This window comes from Ascaphus truei, chromosome 4 (genome assembly GCF_040206685.1).
Source record: "Ascaphus truei isolate aAscTru1 chromosome 4, aAscTru1.hap1, whole genome shotgun sequence".
Classification (NCBI taxonomy): Eukaryota; Metazoa; Chordata; class Amphibia; order Anura; family Ascaphidae; genus Ascaphus; species Ascaphus truei.
In genome coordinates this window covers 2,305,688-2,326,493 of record NC_134486.1, presented here as the reverse complement: position 1 = coordinate 2,326,493, position 20,806 = coordinate 2,305,688, and the positions used below count along the sequence as shown (strand labels likewise).

The 20,806-nt window shown below is 48.3% G+C and overlaps 1 protein-coding gene across 1 annotated transcript in view; it reads right to left on the bottom strand.

Annotated features, from left to right (window-relative positions):
- Positions 1-9,404, bottom strand: part of LOC142492507 (uncharacterized) — a 66,087-nt gene extending 56,683 nt beyond the window's left edge. Inside the window, exon 1 of the mRNA XM_075595194.1 lies at positions 9,151-9,404. The gene's annotated coding sequence lies outside the window, so the exon portion shown is untranslated. The remainder of the gene's footprint in view (positions 1-9,150) is intronic.
- Between the last annotated feature and the right edge of the window lie 11,402 nt (positions 9,405-20,806).

Sequence of the window (20,806 nt, the reverse complement as noted above, 5' to 3'; positions counted from 1 at the left end):
CTGTATCCCCCCAGCACATTAGTGTCTGTGCCAGGCTGCAGCTCCCATACACATGTATGTAAGAGACACATATAGAGGGGTACAGCTGATATGTGAGTATATTGCAGGGTTACCTGCTCCTTGCTGCTCCCTGTGATTACCCCCTGTATCCCCCCAGCACATTAGTGTCTGTGCCAGGCTGCAGCTCCCATACACATGTATGTAAGAGACACATATAGAGGGGTACAGCTGATATGTGAGTATATTGCAGGATTACCTGCTCCTTGCTGCTCCCTGTGATTACCCCCTGTATCCCCCCAGCACATTAGTGTCTGTGCCAGGCTGCAGCTCCCATACACATGTATGTAAGAGACACATATAGAGGGGTACAGCTGATATGTGAGTATATTGCAGGATTACCTGCTCCTTGCTGCTCCCTGTGATTACCCCCTGTATCCCCCCAGCACATTAGTGTCTGTGCCAGGCTGCAGCTCTCTCACACATGTATGTAAGAGACACATATAGAGGGGTACAGCTGATATGTGAGTATATTGCAGGGTTACCTGCTCCTTGCTGCTCCCTGTGATTACCTCCTGTATCCCCCCAGCACATTAGTGTCTGTGCCAGGCTGCAGCTCCCATACACATGTATGTAAGAGACACATATAGAGGGGTACAGCTGATATGTGAGTATATTGCAGGGTTACCTGCTCCTTGCTGCTCCCTGTGATTACCCCCTGTATCCCCCCAGCACATTAGTGTCTGTGCCAGGCTGCAGCTCCCATACACATGTATGTAAGAGACACATATAGAGGGGTACAGCTGATATGTGAGTATATTGCAGGGTTACCTGCTCCTTGCTGCTCCCTGTGATTACCCCCTGTACCCCCCCAGCACATTAGTGTCTGTGCCAGGCTGCAGCGCCCATACACATGTATGTAAGAGACACATATAGAGGGGTACAGCTGATATGTGAGTATATTGCAGGATTACCTGCTCCTTGCTGCTCCCTGTGATTATCCCCTGTATCCCCCCAGCACATTAGTGTCTGTGCCAGGCTGCAGCTCCCATACACATGTATGTAAGAGACACATATAGAGGGGTACAGCTGATATGTGAGTATATTGCAGGGTTACCTGCTCCTTGCTGCTCCCTGTGATTACCCCCTGTATCTCCCCCAGCACATTAGTGTCTGTGCCAGGCTGCAGCTCCCATACACATGTATGTAAGAGACACATATAGAGGGGTACAGCTGATATGTGAGTATATTGCTGGATTACCTGCTCCTTGCTGCTCCCTGTGATTACCCCCTGTATCCCCCCAGCACATTAGTGTCTGTGCCAGGCTGCAGCTCCCATACACATGTATGTAAGAGACACATATAGAGGGGTACAGCTGATATGTGAGTATATTGCAGCGTTACCTGCTCCTTGCTGCTCCCTGTGATTACCCCCTGTATCCCCCCCAGCACATTAGTGTCTGTGCCAGGCTGCAGCTCCCATACACATGTATGTAAGAGACACATATAGAGGGGTACAGCTGATATGTGAGTATATTGCAGGATTACCTGCTCCTTGCTGCTCCCTGTGATTACCCCCTGTATCCCCCCCAGCACATTAGTGTCTGTGCCAGGCTGCAGCTCCCATACACATGTATGTAAGAGACACATATAGAGGGGTATAGCTGATATGTGAGTATATTGCAGGGTTACCTGCTCCTTGCTGCTCCCTGTGATTACCCCCTGTATCCCCCCCCAGCACATTAGTGTCTGTGCCAGGCTGCAGCCCCCATACACATGTATGTAAGAGACACATATGGAGGGGTACAGCTGATATGTGAGTATATTGCAGGATTACCTGCTCCTTGCTGCTCCCTGTGATTACCCCCTGTATCCCCCCAGCACATTAGAGTCTGTGCCAGGCTGCAGCTCCCATACACATGTATGTAAGAGACACATATAGAGGGGTACAGCTATGTGAGTATATTGCAGGGTTACCTGCTCCTTGCTGCTCCCTGTGATTACCCCCTGTATCCCCCCCAGCACATTAGTGTCTGTGCCAGGCTGCAGCTCCCATACACATGTATGTAAGAGACACATATAGAGGGGTACAGCTGATATGTGAGTATATTGCAGGATTACCTGCTCCTTGCTGCTCCCTGTGATTACCCCCTGTATCCCCCCAGCACATTAGTGTCTGTGCCAGGCTGCAGCTCCCATACATATGTATGTAAGAGACACATATAGAGGGGTACAGCTGATATGTGAGTATATTGCAGGATTACCTGCTCCTTGCTGCTCCCTGTGATTACCCCCTGTATCCCCCCAGCACATTAGTGTCTGTGCCAGGCTGCAGCTCCCATACACATGTATGTAAGAGACACATATAGAGGGGTACAGCTGATATGTGAGTATATTGCAGGATTACCTGCTCCTTGCTGCTCCCTGTGATTACCCCCTGTATCCCCCCAGCACATTAGTGTCTGTGCCAGGCTGCAGCTCCCATACACATGTATGTAAGAGACACATATAGAGGGGTACAGCTGATATGTGAGTATATTGCAGGGTTACCTGCTCCTTGCTGCTCCCTGTGATTACCCCCTGTATCCCCCCCAGCACATTAGTGTCTGTGCCAGGCTGCAGCTCCCATACACATGTATGTAAGAGACACATATAGAGGGGTACAGCTGATATGTGAGTATATTGCAGGGTTACCTGCTCCTTGCTGCTCCCTGTGATTACCCCCTGTATCCCCCCCCAGCACATTAGTGTCTGTGCCAGGCTGCAGCTCCCATACACATGTATGTAAGAGACACATATAGAGGGGTACAGCTGATATGTGAGTATATTGCAGGATTACCTGCTCCTTGCTGCTGCCTGTGATTACTCCCTGTATCCCCCCCAGCACATTAGTGTCTGTGCCAGGCTGCAGCTCCCATACACATGTATGTAAGAGACACATATAGAGGGGTACAGCTGATATGTGAGTATATTGCAGGATTACCTGCTCCTTGCTGCTCCCTGTGATTACCCCCTGTATCCCCCCAGCACATTAGTGTCTGTGCCAGGCTGCAGCTCCCATACACATGTATGTAAGAGACACATATAGAGGGGTACAGCTGATATGTGAGTATATTGCAGGGTTACCTGCTCCTTGCTGCTCCCTGTGATTACCCCCTGTATCCCCCCAGCACATTAGTGTCTGTGCCAGGCTGCAGCTCCCATACACATGTATGTAAGAGACACATATAGAGGGGTACAGCTGATATGTGAGTATATTGCAGGGTTACCTGCTCCTTGCTGCTCCCTGTGATTACCCCCTGTACCCCCCCAGCACATTAGTGTCTGTGCCAGGCTGCAGCGCCCATACACATGTATGTAAGAGACACATATAGAGGGGTACAGCTGATATGTGAGTATATTGCAGGATTACCTGCTCCTTGCTGCTCCCTGTGATTACCCCCTGTATCCCCCAGCACATTAGTGTCTGTGCCAGGCTGCAGCTCCCATACACATGTATGTAAGAGACACATATAGAGGGGTACAGCTGATATGTGAGTATATTGCAGGGTTACCTGCTCCTTGCTGCTCCCTGTGATTACCCCCTGTATCCCCCCAGCACATTAGTGTCTGTGCCAGGCTGCAGCTCCCATACACATGTATGTAAGAGACATATATAGAGGGGTACAGCTGATATGTGAGTATATTGCAGGATTACCTGCTCCTTGCTGCTCCCTGTGATTACCCCCTGTATCCCCCCCAGCACATTAGTGTCTGTGCCAGGCTGCAGCTCCCATACACATGTATGTAAGAGACACATATAGAGGGGTACAGCTGATATGTGAGTATATTGCAGGGTTACCTGCTCCTTGCTGCTGCCTGTGATTACCCCCTGTATCCCCCCCAGCACATTAGTGTCTGTGCCAGGCTGCAGCCCCCATACACATGTATGTAAGAGACACATATAGAGGGGTACAGCTGATATGTGAGTATATTGCAGGGTTACCTGCTCCTTGCTGCTCCCTGTGATTACCCCCTGTATCCCCCCCAGCACATTAGTGTCTGTGCCAGGCTGCAGCTCCCATACACATGTATGTAAGAGACACATATAGAGGGGTACAGCTGATATGTGAGTATATTGCAGGATTACCTGCTCCTTGCTGCTGCCTGTGATTACCCCCTGTATCCCCCCAGCACATTAGTGTCTGTGCCAGGCTGCAGCTCCCATACACATGTATGTAAGAGATACATATAGAGGGGTACAGCTGATATGTGAGTATATTGCAGGGTTACCTGCTCCTTGCTGCTCCCTGTGATTACCCCCTGTATCCCCCCAGCACATTAGTGTCTGTGCCAGGCTGCAGCTCCCATACACATGTATGTAAGAGACACATATAGAGGGGTACAGCTGATATGTGAGTATATTGCAGGGTTACCTGCTCCTTGCTGCTCCCTGTGATTACCCCCTGTATCCCCCCAGCACATTAGTGTCTGTGCCAGGCTGCAGCTCCCATACACATGTATGTAAGAGACACATATAGAGGGGTACAGCTGATATGTGAGTATATTGCAGGGTTACCTGCTCCTTGCTGCTCCCTGTGATTACCCCCTGTATCCTCCCAGCACATTAGTGTCTGTGCCAGGCTGCAGCCCCCATACACATGTATGTAAGAGACACATATAGAGGGGTACAGCTGATATGTGAGTATATTGCAGGGTTACCTGCTCCTTGCTGCTCCCTGTGATAACCCCCTGTATCCCCCCAGCACATTAGTGTCTGTGCCAGGCTGCAGCTCCCATACACATGTATGTAAGAGACACATATAGAGGGGTACAGCTGATATGTGAGTATATTGCAGGGTTACCTGCTCCTTGCTGCTCCCTGTGATTACCCCCTGTATCCCCCCCAGCACATTAGTGCCTGTGCCAGGCTGCACCTCCCATACACATGTATGTAAGAGACACATATAGAGGGGTACAGCTGATATGTGAGTATATTGCAGGATTACCTGCTCCTTGCTGCTCCCTGTGATTACCCCCTGTATCCCCCCCAGCACATTAGTGTCTGTGCCAGGCTGCAGCTCCCATACACATGTATGTAAGAGACACATATAGAGGGGTACAGCTGATATGTGAGTATATTGCAGGGTTACCTGCTCCTTGCTGCTGCCTGTGATTACCCCCTGTATCCCCCCCAGCACATTAGTGTCTGTGCCAGGCTGCAGCTCCCATACACATGTATGTAAGAGACACATATAGAGGGGTACAGCTGATATGTGAGTATATTGCAGGATTACCTGCTCCTTGCTGCTCCCTGTGATTACCCCCTGTATCCCCCCCAGCACATTAGTGTCTGTGCCAGGCTGCAGCTCCCATACACATGTATGTAAGAGACACATATAGAGGGGTACAGCTGATATGTGAGTATATTGCAGGGTTACCTGCTCCTTGCTGCTCCCTGTGATTACCCCCTGTATCCCCCCCAGCACATTAGTGTCTGTGCCAGGCTGCAGCTCCCATACACATGTATGTAAGAGACACATATAGAGGGGTACAGCTGATATGTGAGTATATTGCAGGGTTACCTGCTCCTTGCTGCTCCCTGTGATTACCCCCTGTATCCCCCCCAGCACATTAGTGTCTGTGCCAGGCTGCAGCTCCCATACACATGTATGTAAGAGACACATATAGAGGGGTACAGCTGATATGTGAGTATATTGCAGGGTTACCTGCTCCTTGCTGCTGCCTGTGATTACCCCCTGTATCCCCCCAGCACATTAGTGTCTGTGCCAGGCTGCAGCTCCCATACACATGTATGTAAGAGACACATATAGAGGGGTACAGCTGATATGTGAGTATATTGCAGGATTACCTGCTCCTTGCTGCTCCCTGTGATTACCCCCTGTATCCCCCCTAGCACATTAGTGTCTGTGCCAGGCTGCAGCTCCCATACACATGTATGTGAGACACATATAGAGGGGTACAGCTGATATGTGAGTATATTGCAGGGTTACCTGCTCCTTGCTGCTCCCTGTGATTACCCCCTGTATCCCCCCAGCACATTAGTGTCTGTGCCAGGCTGCAGCTCCCATACACATGTATGTAAGAGACACATATAGAGGGGTACAGCTGATATGTGAGTATATTGCAGGATTACCTGCTCCTTGCTGCTCCCTGTGATTACCCCCTGTATCCCCCCAGCACATTAGTGTCTGTGCCAGGCTGCAGCTCCCATACACATGTATGTAAGAGACACATATAGAGGGGTACAGCTGATATGTGAGTATATTGCAGGATTACCTGCTCCTTGCTGCTCCCTGTGATTACCCCCTGTATCCCCCCCAGCACATTAGTGTCTGTGCCAGGCTGCAGCCCCCATACACATGTATGTAAGAGACACATATAGAGGGGTACAGCTGATATGTGAGTATATTGTAGGATTACCTGCTCCTTGCTGCTGCCTGTGATTACTCCCTGTATCCCCCCCAGCACATTAGTGTCTGTGCCAGGCTGCAGCTCCCATACACATGTATGTAAGAGACACATATAGAGGGGTACAGCTGATATGTGAGTATATTGCAGAGTTACCTGCTCCTTGCTGCTCCCTGTGATTACCCCCTGTATCCCCCCAGCACATTAGTGTCTGTGCCAGGCTGCAGCTCCCATACACATGTATGTAAGAGACACATATAGAGGGGTACAGCTGATATGTGAGTATATTGCAGGATTACCTGCTCCTTGCTGCTCCCTGTGATTACCCCCTGTATCCCCCCAGCACATTAGTGTCTGTGCCAGGCTGCAGCTCCCATACACATGTATGTAAGAGACACATATAGAGGGGTACAGCTGATATGTGAGTATATTGCAGGATTACCTGCTCCTTGCTGCTCCCTGTGATTACCCCCTGTATCCCCCCAGCACATTAGTGTCTGTGCCAGGCTGCAGCTCCCATACACATGTATGTAAGAGACACATATAGAGGGGTACAGCTGATATGTGAGTATATTGCAGGATTACCTGCTCCTTGCTGCTCCCTGTGATTACCCCCTGTATCCCCCCCAGCACATTAGTGTCTGTGCCAGGCTGCAGCTCCCATACACATGTATGTAAGAGACACATATAGAGTGGTACAGCTGATATGTGAGTATATTGCAGGGTTACCTGCTCCTTGCTGCTCCCTGTGATTACCCCCTGTATCCCCCCCAGCACATTAGTGTCTGTGCCAGGCTGCAGCTCCCATACACATGTATGTAAGAGACACATATAGAGGGGTACAGCTGATATGTGAGTATATTGCAGGGTTACCTGCTCCTTGCTGCTCCCTGTGATTACCCCCTGTATCCCCCCCAGCACATTAGTGTCTGTGCCAGGCTGCAGCTCCCATACACATGTATGTAAGAGACACATATAGAGGGGTACAGCTGATATGTGAGTATATTGCAGGATTACCTGCTCCTTGCTGCTCCCTGTGATTACCCCCTGTATCCCCCCAGCACATTAGTGTCTGTGCCAGGCTGCAGCTCCCATACACATGTATGTAAGAGACACATATAGAGGGGTACAGCTGATATGTGAGTATATTGCAGGATTACCTGCTCCTTGCTGCTCCCTGTGATTACCCCCTGTATCCCCCCCAGCACATTAGTGTCTGTGCCAGGCTGCAGCTCCCATACACATGTATGTAAGAGACACATATAGAGGGGTACAGCTGATATGTGAGTATATTGCAGGGTTACCTGCTCCTTGCTGCTCCCTGTGATTACCCCCTGTATCCCCCCCAGCACATTAGTGTCTGTGCCAGGCTGCAGCTCCCATACACATGTATGTAAGAGACACATATAGAGGGGTACAGCTGATATGTGAGTATATTGCAGGGTTACCTGCTCCTTGCTGCTCCCTGTGATTACCCCCTGTATACCCCCCCAGCACATTAGTGTCTGTGCCAGGCTGCAGCTCCCATACACATGTATGTAAGAGACACATATAGAGGGGTACAGCTGATATGTGAGTATATTGCAGGGTTACCTGCTCCTTGCTGCTCCCTGTGATTACCCCCTGTATCCCCCCAGCACATTAGTGTCTGTGCCAGGCTGCAGCTCCCATACACATGTATGTAAGAGACACATATAGAGGGGTACAGCTGATATGTGAGTATATTGCAGGGTTACCTGCTCCTTGCTGCTCCCTGTGATTACCCCCTGTATCCCCCCCAGCACATTAGTGTCTGTGCCAGGCTGCAGCTCCCATACACATGTATGTAAGAGACACATATAGAGAGGTACAGCTGATATGTGAGTATATTGCAGGATTACCTGCTCCTTGCTGCTCCCTGTGATTACCCCCTGTATCCCCCCCAGCACATTAGTGTCTGTGCCAGGCTGCAGCTCCCATACACATGTATGTAAGAGACACATATAGAGGGGTACAGCTGATATGTGAGTATATTGCAGGGTTACCTGCTCCTTGCTGCTGCCTGTGATTACCCCCTGTATCCCCCCAGCACATTAGTGTCTGTGCCAGGCTGCAGCTCCCATACACATGTATGTAAGAGACACATATAGAGGGGTACAGCTGATATGTGAGTATATTGCAGGATTACCTGCTCCTTGCTGCTCCCTGTGATTACCCCCTGTATCCCCCCCAGCACATTAGTGTCTGTGCCAGGCTGCAGCTCCCATACACATGTATGTAAGAGACACATATAGAGGGGTACAGCTGATATGTGAGTATATTGCAGGGTTACCTGCTCCTTGCTGCTGCCTGTGATTACCCCCTGTACCCCCCCAGCACATTAGTGTCTGTGCCAGGCTGCAGCTCCCATACACATGTATGTAAGAGACACATATAGAGGGGTACAGCTGATATGTGAGTATATTGCAGGATTACCTGCTCCTTGCTGCTCCCTGTGATTACCCCCTGTATCCCCCCCAGCACATTAGTGTCTGTGCCAGGCTGCAGCTCCCATACACATGTATGTAAGAGACACATATAGAGGGGTACAGCTGATATGTGAGTATATTGCAGGATTACCTGCTCCTTGCTGCTGCCTGTGATTACCCCCTGTATCCCCCCCAGCACATTAGTGTCTGTGCCAGGCTGCAGCTCCCATACACATGTATGTAAGAGACACATATAGAGGGGTACAGCTGATATGTGAGTATATTGCAGGGTTACCTGTATCCATATCCTCCCTGTATCACTGGCTGCTACATCCGGGTCACAGCCCTGTGTGCTGCTGCGCATGCTCACACTGAGGCATGCTGGGAGTTGTAGTTTTATACACAGGATACAGAGGCAGTGACACACAGCAGCAGCAGCACAGTAACATTCCCCAGGCACTGTGCTGGGAGAGCTGCTGCTCCTGCATGTACATGTCTGTGCTCCTCTGGGTGCTGCTGCTCCTGCATGTACATGTCTGTGCTCCTCTGGGTGCTGCTGCTCCTGCATGTACATGTCTGTGCTCCTCTGGGTGCTGCTGCTCCTGCATGTACATGTCTGTGCTCCTCTGGGTGCTGCTGCTCCTGCATGTACATGTCTGTGCTCCTCTGGGTGCTGCTGCTCCTGCATGTACATGTCTGTGCTCCTCTGGGTGCTGCTGCTCCTGCATGTACATGTCTGTGCTCCTCTGGGTGCTGCTGCTCCTGCATGTACATGTCTGTGCTCCTCTGGGTGCTGCTGCTCCTGCATGTACATGTCTGTGCTCCTCTGGGTGCTGCTGCTCCTGCGTGTACACGTCTGTGCTCCTCTGGGTGCTGCTGCTCCTGCGTGTACATGTCTGTGCTCCTCTGGGTGCTGCTGCTCCTGCGTGTACACGTCTGCGCTCCTCTGGGTGCTGCTGCTCCTGCATGTACATGTCTGTGCTCCTCTGGGTGCTGCTGCTCCTGCATGTACATGTTTGTGCTCCTCCGGGTGCTGCTGCTCCTGCATGTACATGTCTGTGCTCCTCTGGGTGCTGCTGCTCCTGCATGTACATGTCTGTGCTCCTCTGGGTGCTGCTGCTCCTGCATGTACACGTCTGTGCTCCTCTGGGAGAGCTGCTGCTCCTGCGTGTACATGTCTGCGCTCCTCTGGGTGCTGCTGCTCCTGCGTGTACACGTCTGCGCTCCTCTGGGTGCTGCTGTTCCTGCATGTACACGTCTGTGCTCCTCTGGGTGCTGCTGCTCCTGCATGTACATGTCTGTGCTCCTCTGGGTGCTGCTGCTCCTGCATGTACATGTCTGTGCTCCTCTGGGTGCTGCTGCTCCTGCATGTACACGTCTGTGCTCCTCTGGGTGCTGCTGCTCCTGCATGTACATGTCTGTGCTCCTCTGGGTGCTGCTGCTCCTGCGTGTACACGTCTGCGCTCCTCTGGGTGCTGCTGCTCCTGCGTGTACATGTCTGTGCTCCTCTGGGTGCTGCTGCTCCTGCATGTACATGTTTGTGCTCCTCCGGGTGCTGCTGCTCCTGCATGTACATGTCTGTGCTCCTCTGGGTGCTGCTGCTCCTGCATGTACATGTCTGTGCTCCTCTGGGTGCTGCTGCTCCTGCATGTACATGTCTGTGCTCCTCTGGGTGCTGCTGCTCCTGCATGTACACGTCTGTGCTCCTCTGGGTGCTGCTGCTCCTGCATGTACATGTCTGTGCTCCTCTGGGTGCTGCTGCTCCTGCATGTACATGTTTGTGCTCCTCCGGGTGCTGCTGCTCCTGCATGTACACGTCTGTGCTCCTCTGGGTGCTGCTGCTCCTGCATGTACATGTCTGTGCTCCTCTGGGTGCTGCTGCTCCTGCATTTTATTTTCTACTGAGTGCAAATAGCCGCACGGTTATTCGCACTCAGTATGCCTGGAGCATAACCACTGAGCTATAAGTCTTTCTAATGCTTTTCTAGGGCACAGAGGCATAGAAACCTACTGACAGTACAGTGTTCCTAACAGCTCGGCTATTCGCACTCAGTAGGAAATAAAATGGAAAAAAATGAACATCCCAGCCAGGAATCGAACCCAGGTCTCCTGTACTAATGGCCTGGAGCATAACCACTGAGCTATAAGACTTTCTAATGCTTTTCTAGGGCACAGAGGCATAGGCTAAAGCGCAGCTTTAGGCTGAGTCCCCAGTCAGGCCTGTGGCACGCGCGCGGCGCATGCACAGGCCTACAACGCCATCTGCGTTCTGAGGGGAGAGAGAACGTTTGCGATGGGAGGGGGCGTGGCCATGATGTCCCGCGGCTGGTACGCCCTCATTGGCTGAACCGCCGGCGCGGCCTGGCCACGCCTCCATCGCAAATGCCAATCTCAAACTCCCCTTCCTGCCTGGGGAAAGGTGAGCGACACGGTAGGGACTGGGACGGAAGGAACTGGGTGGGCGGGGCTTGATCGCACAGGCCTGCGCTGTAGTACTTACTTGGACCGCAGCCTTCGGAGCAGCTTACGCGTGCGTGCGCAGGCGTGTGTAAATGCCGGTGATAGGCAAGTTTAAATATACGCGCTGAGGGGAGCGGAGGAGGGGTCACGTGACACCAAACATCCAATGGGGATGAGGGACTAGACTCGTCTCCCGCCCCACCTCCGCCACACCCTCGCCCCGCCCCAAAGCGCGCTCACTGCCTCACCTGTCAGGCCACAAAAAAGCACCAGCTTCTGTAGGCGAGGCAGAGCAGGAGCGCGGCCCGAGGCACCATGCCCGAGTCCTTAGGCGCGCTGCTGCTTGGCACTGAGCCTCTGCAGCCGCAATGAGAGCAGCTTTAGCAGGGGCTCGCGCACGCCTGCGGAAGCGTGTCTTAATAAATCTTTCGTTTCTTAGCTTGCCAGAGCGCAGGGCCGGTCACGTGAACGTTTCGGCCAATGAGGGCGCACCAGATCCGTGACGTCACTGGCCCGCCCCCAGACACGCCCACGGACGGCGCGCGCTGTAAGGCCATGGAAAGCACCGCTTTCCCTCAGCCTCAGCGCACCTCCGCACGGCTTCAGTCTCTATGGACTAAGCCTTAGGCTGCGGCCTGGGAGGGAGCGTGGCGTGCTGGCACACGAGCGCTGCGCCCTTGCTCGGCCGTGCAATTTGTGGCTAGGTGCACGCTCATCTGGGGGCGCGGCCACAACGGCACTGAGCTGGTTCGCCCTCATTAGGTGAACCGCTTAGGTAGGCGCGGCGGTCCCAGTCACTGCCACAGCGCACTGCTCGGCGTGCGCTGTGCATGTAAGCACCGCCTCTCAATGGGGAAGGGCCCAGTACGCAGCTTCACGCTGATGGTGCAGCCACGGCGTGCTGCAAGATTTTATAAACACAATGACATTTATTTTGCCTGTTTCTAGCGAGCTGAAGGAGTAGGAGATGTAATTAGCTGGAATAGCTCTATGAGATGTAATTAGCTGGAATAGCTCTATGAGATGTAATTAGCTGGAATAGCTCTATGAGATGTAATTAGCTGGAATAGCTCTATGAGATGTAATTAGCTGGAATAGCTCTATGAGATGTAATTAGCTGGAATAGCTCTATGAGATGTAATTAGCTGGAATAGCTCTATGAGATGTAATTAGCTGGAATAGCTCTATGAGATGTAATTAGCTGGAATAGCTCTATGAGATGTAATTAGCTGGAATAGCTCTATGAGATGTAATTAGCTGGAATAGCTCTATGAGATGTAATTAGCTGGAATAGCTCTATGAGATGTAATTAGCTGGAATAGCTCTATGAGATGTAATTAGCTGGAATAGCTCTATGAGATGTAATTAGCTGGAATAGCTCTATGAGATGTAATTAGCTGGAATAGCTCTATGAGATGTAATTAGCTGGAATAGCTCTATGAGATGTAATTAGCTGGAATAGCTCTATGAGATGTAATTAGCTGGAATAGCTCTATGAGATGTAATTAGCTGGAATAGCTCTATGAGATGTAATTAGCTGGAATAGCTCTATGAGATGTAATTAGCTGGAATAGCTCTATGAGATGTAATTAGCTGGAATAGCTCTATGAGATGTAATTAGCTGGAATAGCTCTATGAGATGTAATTAGCTGGAATAGCGCTATGAGATGTAATTAGCTGGAATAGCGCTATGAGATGTAATTAGCTGGAATAGCTCTATGAGATGTAATTAGCTGGAATAGCTCTATGAGATGTAATTAGCTGGAATAGCTCTATGAGATGTAATTAGCTGGAATAGCTCTATGAGATGTAATTAGCTGGAATAGCTCTATGAGATGTAATTAGCTGGAATAGCTCTATGAGATGTAATTAGCTGGAATAGCTCTATGAGATGTAATTAGCTGGAATAGCTCTATGAGATGTAATTAGCTGGAATAGCTCTATGAGATGTAATTAGCTGGAATAGCTCTATGAGATGTAATTAGCTGGAATAGCTCTATGAGATGTAATTAGCTGGAATAGCTCTATGAGATGTAATTAGCTGGAATAGCTCTATGAGATGTAATTAGCTGGAATAGCTCTATGAGATGTAATTTGCTGGAATAGCTCTATGAGATGTAATTAGCTGGAATAGCTCTATTAGATGTAATTAGCTGGAATAGCTCTATGAGATGTAATTAGCTGGAATAGCTCTATGAGATGTAATTAGCTGGAATAGCTCTATGAGATGTAATTAGCTGGAATAGCTCTATGAGATGTAATTAGCTGGAATAGCTCTATGAGATGTAATTAGCTGGAATAGCTCTATGAGATGTAATTAGCTGGAATAGCTCTATGAGATGTAATTAGCTGGAATAGCGCTATGAGATGTAATTAGCTGGAATAGCGCTATGAGATGTAATTAGCTGGAATAGCGCTGTGAGATGTAATTAGCTGGAATAGCGCTGTGAGATGTAATTAGCTGGAATAGCTCTATGAGATGTAATTAGCTGGAATAGCGCTATGAGATGTAATTAGCTGGAATAGCTCTATGAGATGTAATTAGCTGGAATAGCTGTGAGTAAAGCTGTATGTTCCTTGATGTTCAAGTTCTGTTTAAAATATTTTCTCAGTGGCCTTAAGCATTGATAAGTTTGAATATGTAAATGAGATTCACCCCCCCCTCCCCCCTCTTAACTTTTTGCTGTTAATTAACCAACTCAAAAAAGCTGAATTATTGGGGCAGGGAGAGGGTCATATGACTGCTTTAGATGTATAAAACACATATCCCCCTTGCATTGGCCTCTTAAGAGAGTGATGCATTTAAAGTTACAATAATAGTTAGACTCTAGTTTGACTAGAGGTGACTGGGGGACTGCATCCTTTCTGCAAACTCTTACTCAAGGCAACAAACGGTGAGCATATATGACCACACTATGATCCCATGCTTGTTAATCTGCATAATTTAACCCCCCCCCACCCCTTTACAACTTATTTCACTGCAGCCTCTTCCAAAACAGCCTGCACAAAACACTGAAACCCAGATTTGACAATAGCATTGCAATGCAGCAAAACATTTGACAAGGAACAGGCACACCCTTGCTGTTTAGACTGCACACACTCACAACAGCTCCATGCAGAAATGCCTACCTGTGACATCATGAACCTGCTATGTATCTTAATTTTTTTCTTTCTCCTGGCCTCATGGAGATGTTATACCCTCTATCCACAACAAACTCATCCATCCTGGCCCACAACCAACATCACCAGACACCCTGGACTACTCAAAAGCCTTGCTCTATCTACTGAATGTTGGTGGAGAACTCTAAAAACCAGCACACAACCACTGCTCACTCTAATGGCAAACACCACAAATATACAACTTGCAAAGAACTACCCAAATTCCTACTCGTACTGTTACTCTCCTTAGCAGGTGATATTGAACCTAACCCAGGTCCTCCCATTTCAGCTCTGTCCCATGCCCCTGAGAATTCTACCTTTAATTTCAAAAAAGGGGTATTTGTCGCCCATATAAACATCCTGAGCCTGCTGCCCAAACTGGAAAGCACTAAGGGCATGGTGCCTTATGCATAAACAAAAACCATCGTTCTTACCGTAACATGGCTAACCCATAAAACCCCTGATGCAAATATCGCCATCAAAGGATACTCCATTTTTTGGAGAGATAGGTCAAAGAGAGGAGGAGGAGTGTTATTTTATATTGCAGACACATTAAAATTTACACTGTTACATTGCCCCCCAAGCCCACCCTCTTTTGAAATAGTAGTCGGCTAAATCTGCCGCCCCTTTTCTAAGACCATCTTTCTCCCTGCCATCTACCGGCCCCCTAAAGCCCCTCTACAATCCCTGACAGATATCACCCAATTTCTTGGCTACATTTCCTCTCGGAATGAGATGAGTGAGCTGCTAGTTCTTTGTGATTTCAACTGAAATTGGCTTTACCCACAAAAACCACATTCAACTCAAGTCACTTAACCTATCAAAACTCCTTTTTCAAGCCACACGGACAAACCTGAAATTGCATAACCATTCCTTGATAGACTGGATTCTCTCCTCAAACCCCAGCAGAATCCAATCCTCTGGCATCCTGCCTGATATTTTCAGTGATCATGCAATAGTGTATTGTGTAAGGAACATTAAACAGCCTCATTCAAGCCCTAAAGTTCTCCTCACTAGAAGTTTTAAAAACTTTAACCCACAACAGTTTCTGGATGACCTTACCAACTGCCCATGGCACAGAATCGAAGTAATTCACGAACCTGATTCAGCGCTCGAATAGTTCAACTCAGAGTTCTAAAAACTCTGCAATAACCATGCTCCACTACGCAAAACAAGGGGCAAACAAGACACGCAAAAGCACAATATTACTCTGACAATCTCCACCAAAATACATCAAACCCAGCTAACTTCTGGAAGGTTATCAACAATATATTCCAGCCTCCTAACCATCAACAATCAAGTTATATCACTAAAGGTGGATATTACTCTGACAAACCCAACTGACATTGCAAATGCATTCAATGATTACTTTGTGGGTTGTGCCACTAACTTATTAGCGAAACGCAGGCCAAACCTCAAACCTGAATCTCATCCAGGGAGTACACACATAGCCCCACCCGCATCCAACACTGCCCACAATTTTCATTTTGGCCCAGTATCTGAAGAGGTGATTACACAAGCACTCCTCAAACTAAAAATAAGCTGGCAATGCGGACCCGACTTAGTACAATCCAAGTTCCTATGACTTGGTGTCCCAACCATTGACAAACCAATTGCTTCCATAGTCAACTCTATCCTGTCAGCAGGCCATATCCCTAATACCTGCAAAACTGCCAGAGTTGTCCCAATCTTCAAAAGTGAAGACAAAAGCACTGTCTGAAACTACAGGCCAATCTCACCTCTCCCAATGCTATCCAAAGTCATGGAAAAATGTGTCCACTCCCAATTAAACGATTTCTTGAACAAATTAAATTACCCTAGCCAATTCCAATCGGGCTTTCGCACCAAACACTCCACTATAACTACCCTGCTAAAAGATTGCAATTAAATCCAGTGTGGAATGGAACGGGGACAACTCACTGGTGCAGTGTGCCGAGTTTTTTCAAAGGCTTTTGACACAGTTGATCATGCTATCCTGCTTAACAAACTCCAGAGCTCTGGAATAGGGAAACATGCTTTAAACTGGTTTCAGTCCTACCTATCAGGAAGATCCCAACATGTGTCCATCTCAGGCTCTAACTCCAACCCCCTGGATATCACCTGTGGTGTCCCGCAAGGCTCTGTTCTGGGGCCCCTACTCTTCTCAGTGTTCAGCAATGATCTTCACACAGCTTTTAAGGAAACCTCAATACACATGTATGCAGACGACACAATCCTATATGCACACAGCCATAGCCTCTCTGACCTTCAACACATAATTCAGTCTGACTGTTTGACAGTCGAAAACTGGATTTCACCAAACAACCAGCTTTTATAACATTAACAAGACTGTAACAATGGTATATGGGACCAAGACTACATTTTGAAAGCTTCCAGTGACTTAGCTCCTGATTAGAACCAACGCTAACACCACCCTAACCCCTGTCACTAGTTTTAAATACCTGGGCTTATGGTCTGACTCCCACTTAACATTTGGAATGCACAATGATACCCTGACAACCAAGACCTATGCCAAACTAGGGGTACTTTAAAGGAACAAATCCTCCCTAAGTCTCCTGATCAGAAAGCGTATTGCACAGCAGATGCTAATGCCAATTATTGACTATGGAGACATAGTATATGGCTCGGCTCCTCAAACCCACTTTAGCAAACTTGACACCCTCTACAATTCAATTTGTCGTTTTGTTCTCCAATGCAACTACAACACACATCACTGTGAAATGCTCAAAGAACTAGATTGGTCATCACTAGAGTCTAGGCGCAAAGTTCACCTTTCCTGTCTTGCCTTTAAATTATTCATAGGCAAGCTACCCAGCTAACTGAACAAGCTCCTCACCCCTACCACATGCAGCACCTATCACCTGAGATCAGACTCCAAAAGACTATTCATGGTCCCAAGGCTCAACAAAGTATCCGCCCGCTCCTCCTTCTCTTACCGTGAACCCAAAACTGGAACAGTCTCCCGGAGACTCTCACATCCACCACCAGTCAAAGCTCTTTCATAACTAAGGCTGTCTCACACTTTAATCTGGTCTGTAACTGTTACATACGCTCATAATATATATTATCTGTAACTGTGCATGCAATGTCTTGTATATAATGTATACCCTGCTCATTATGTAACTGTACTTGTAACCATGTATTATTTGTCTTCTCTGTGCCCAGGACATACTTGAAAATGAGAGGTAACTCTCAATGTATTAATTCCAGGTACAATATTTTATAAATTAATAATTTTACAACTTGCGACGGAGATGTGGCAACGCCATCACCGGCGGTTCTCTCATTGAGAGCGAACCTGATGCATGTCGTCATGCCCACGCACCCACAAATCCCGTACCATGCTCCCTCCTGTTGCAAGCTCCCTCTCTACATGTCAGACCGCAGAGCGCGGTTAGCGCTGTGCACGCTTTGCCCGCCGGCGGGCGCGAGTGTCACAGTTAGGACTGGGATCCCAGCACAACGTGACGCGCTTGAGATGGCAAATTCAATTTAGCTTGCTGTATAAGCGTCTCAAGCCCCGATGCTCACCCTGCCCAGACACAGTATGCATAAAGCTTTAATACCAATTATAAAATGTTTCACGAAATATGTGCTGTACACCATTGATCTTAATCAGTGTCGCCAACAGCGAGGGAGAAATGGACACCCACACACCACACACGTTCTCTCCCGGTATGTCGCCTTGTTCCGGCTGCTGTTGATCAAGTTGTGGTCGATTATAAGTAATTTGCTGAGAAACAATAGAAGTCAAAACATAGCTTTTAGCATGTTGACATTATTCTGAGAAAGCGATCGCAGTATACCAAAGGTTGTTTATTCTTTTTATGGCTATGTGAGATTGCACCTTCAATAGCCAGAGCTGAATGTGGAGTCTGCAGACTCACTAGTCTCCTAAATGACAGGGCGTCAGAAGGGAGCGCGTCACGTTGGTGCGTGGTATGTCGCAACATTCTGTCGGCTGTGTATGATTGCGCACTGCCCAGCAGACAGGCGCCAACGCTGCGTTGTGAAGCCACGTGTGTGAACGCTGCATAACTCTTGTCTCACTGGCTGAGCGTTATGTCTGCTCCAAAGCGTTCTGTTCCAGCTCATGCGGCTCAGTCACGGTGGTGTGTGTGTGTGTTAGTTCATCCTTACTCTTGCTGGTGTCAGCGACTGTTGCTGGTGGCCTCTTCTGCCAGCGGTGACATCACTTCCGTCACCCCTGCATTCCGCTTCAAATCAACTCCATTTACTGTCACTGGATTTTGCTAAGGTGCTATGTGCCGCTAAAGAAATTTAACTTCAAAAACTAGAATAACGCTATTTCACAAATAATGGCTAGCCATCCTGTTTTCTTAGTACTTTAATTTCAGCTAAGTAACATGATTCATAGGGGCCTATGCAGAGAGCAGCGCTATTTCGAAATTCGCCATTTTTTGGAGAAAATCGCGCAGAAAGCAGCAGAAAATGGCGAGTTCCGAAAAACGCGCCAATTTTTCTTTTCTATTTGTAAAACTCGCCTCGCGGCTGGCGAGAACCTCAATCTCGCCAGTTTTAAAAATATCCGTATGCAGAGAGGCGCGAACGGCATCTAGCGGCTGTTCGCGCCAATAAAATGGCGCGATTGTCTCCGTTTTGCCTCGCCAGAAAAAACTGCCGCTCGCGGCCATTGCAAAGGGAAAAAAAAAGGCGCGAATTTGTTTTAACACATTTCTGAAGCGCGCATCTCGCCAATTTAAACTCGCCACACGCATCCATGTTAAACATAGCAGAATTCGCACTTCTCTGCATATGGAGATTAAAACTCTCCAAAAAAGCTACTTTTTAATAAATTCGCCAATTTAAAAATTCGCTGCTCTCTGCATAGGCCCCATAGTCGGAAAAATGACAACTGCTGATCAATACGTAAGCACAATAAATGACACGTAAATATAGATGCGCGCCTGTGTGACGTTTTCGTAAACACTTGAAATTTAGCTCATCTACATTTCGATATTGAGTTGCAAGTGTCCAGAATTATTTTATGGTAACTTTTAATATATTTTTCATATTTATACTTTCCTTGTTTCCATAATTTTTATGTATTTGAAAATATTTGGAGCACATTGTTGTGCGTGCTAATAAATAACATCCAATGACAACAATTTAACAATTAACCTTAAAAGTGATCTAAATGAATATTGTGTGTATGTTTCCATTATTTTGGGGTTGTATAATTTTTTTTACTCAAAAACAATTTAAAAAAAAAGATACTGTAGAAGCATTAGCAACTTATGAACGCACAGAAATACTGTACGCGCATACTTCATAAAAGAAGCTAACAAAATATAATTAGTGATTAAAGGAAGTGCAGGGTGCATTTTTAACACCAATGAGCCCCCTAATCAAGTTATGGATATTTCCACACATTGATGTAGATTTACATAAAATTGAAAATGTGCAAAATTAAAAAAACAAAGAAAAAATAGAATGCAAATAAAGCCAATTTTATACTATTTTAACAATTAATGTTTTCAGTAGTTTAAAAATTATACATCTTATACTATATTTGTGAAAGCACTGTATGCATCTCCTGTGTCCCTAGCGGAAATCTCATTGGTCCCTTGTGCCGACCGTCCCCGCACACCTCTCATTGGCCTGAGGCAGAGTGACGGTCACACACACACCTCTCTTACCACCGGTCCCGGAAATCCAACTCATCACAGCCGCAGTGCGCGGCGCTCATCGGGAGCCGCGCGCACCTCCTCTCGCCGGGTCTCCCGCGGTTTTTCCTTCCCCCACCCCCCCATGCGCCACTAGTCAGCGCCCGGGACACAGCGGGGGACTCGACTGGCTGCACGGGTTCCCACAACTGCAGCTCTCCATGTGGCCCGGGGGCGACTTCAACCCCACGGACAGCGGCTACCGGCAGGTCAGTGCCACCCGTGCCCTGTGTGCAGGGGGTATGTCAGTGCCACTGCCTTTGTACAGTACGTGAGTGGGTCTGTCCTTAGCCTGGTACTGGGTGCAGCTCTGTCTGTGGGACAAGGTGCAGCCTGTGGTTGTGATGCCCCCGTGTCAGTGGGTGCCCGTGATGCCCCCGTGCCCCTCCCTGCCCTTTCCCCCCCCCCCCATCGTCCTTTGCCCCTCCGCCCCTCCCTTCCACGCCCGTGCAACGCCAGGTATATCAGCTAGTTTCTATATATTTAACATATTTACATTGCCAAACATCTTTACGGTATATTACTATCGTACAGTAAGTGTTTTCGAAATGGCAAACGTGAACAACCAAAAGAGTATATTTAAAGAATAAATAGTTTCATTTGGATGTGAATAAGGAAATTTTTTATTTTTTTAAAAAACAGCTT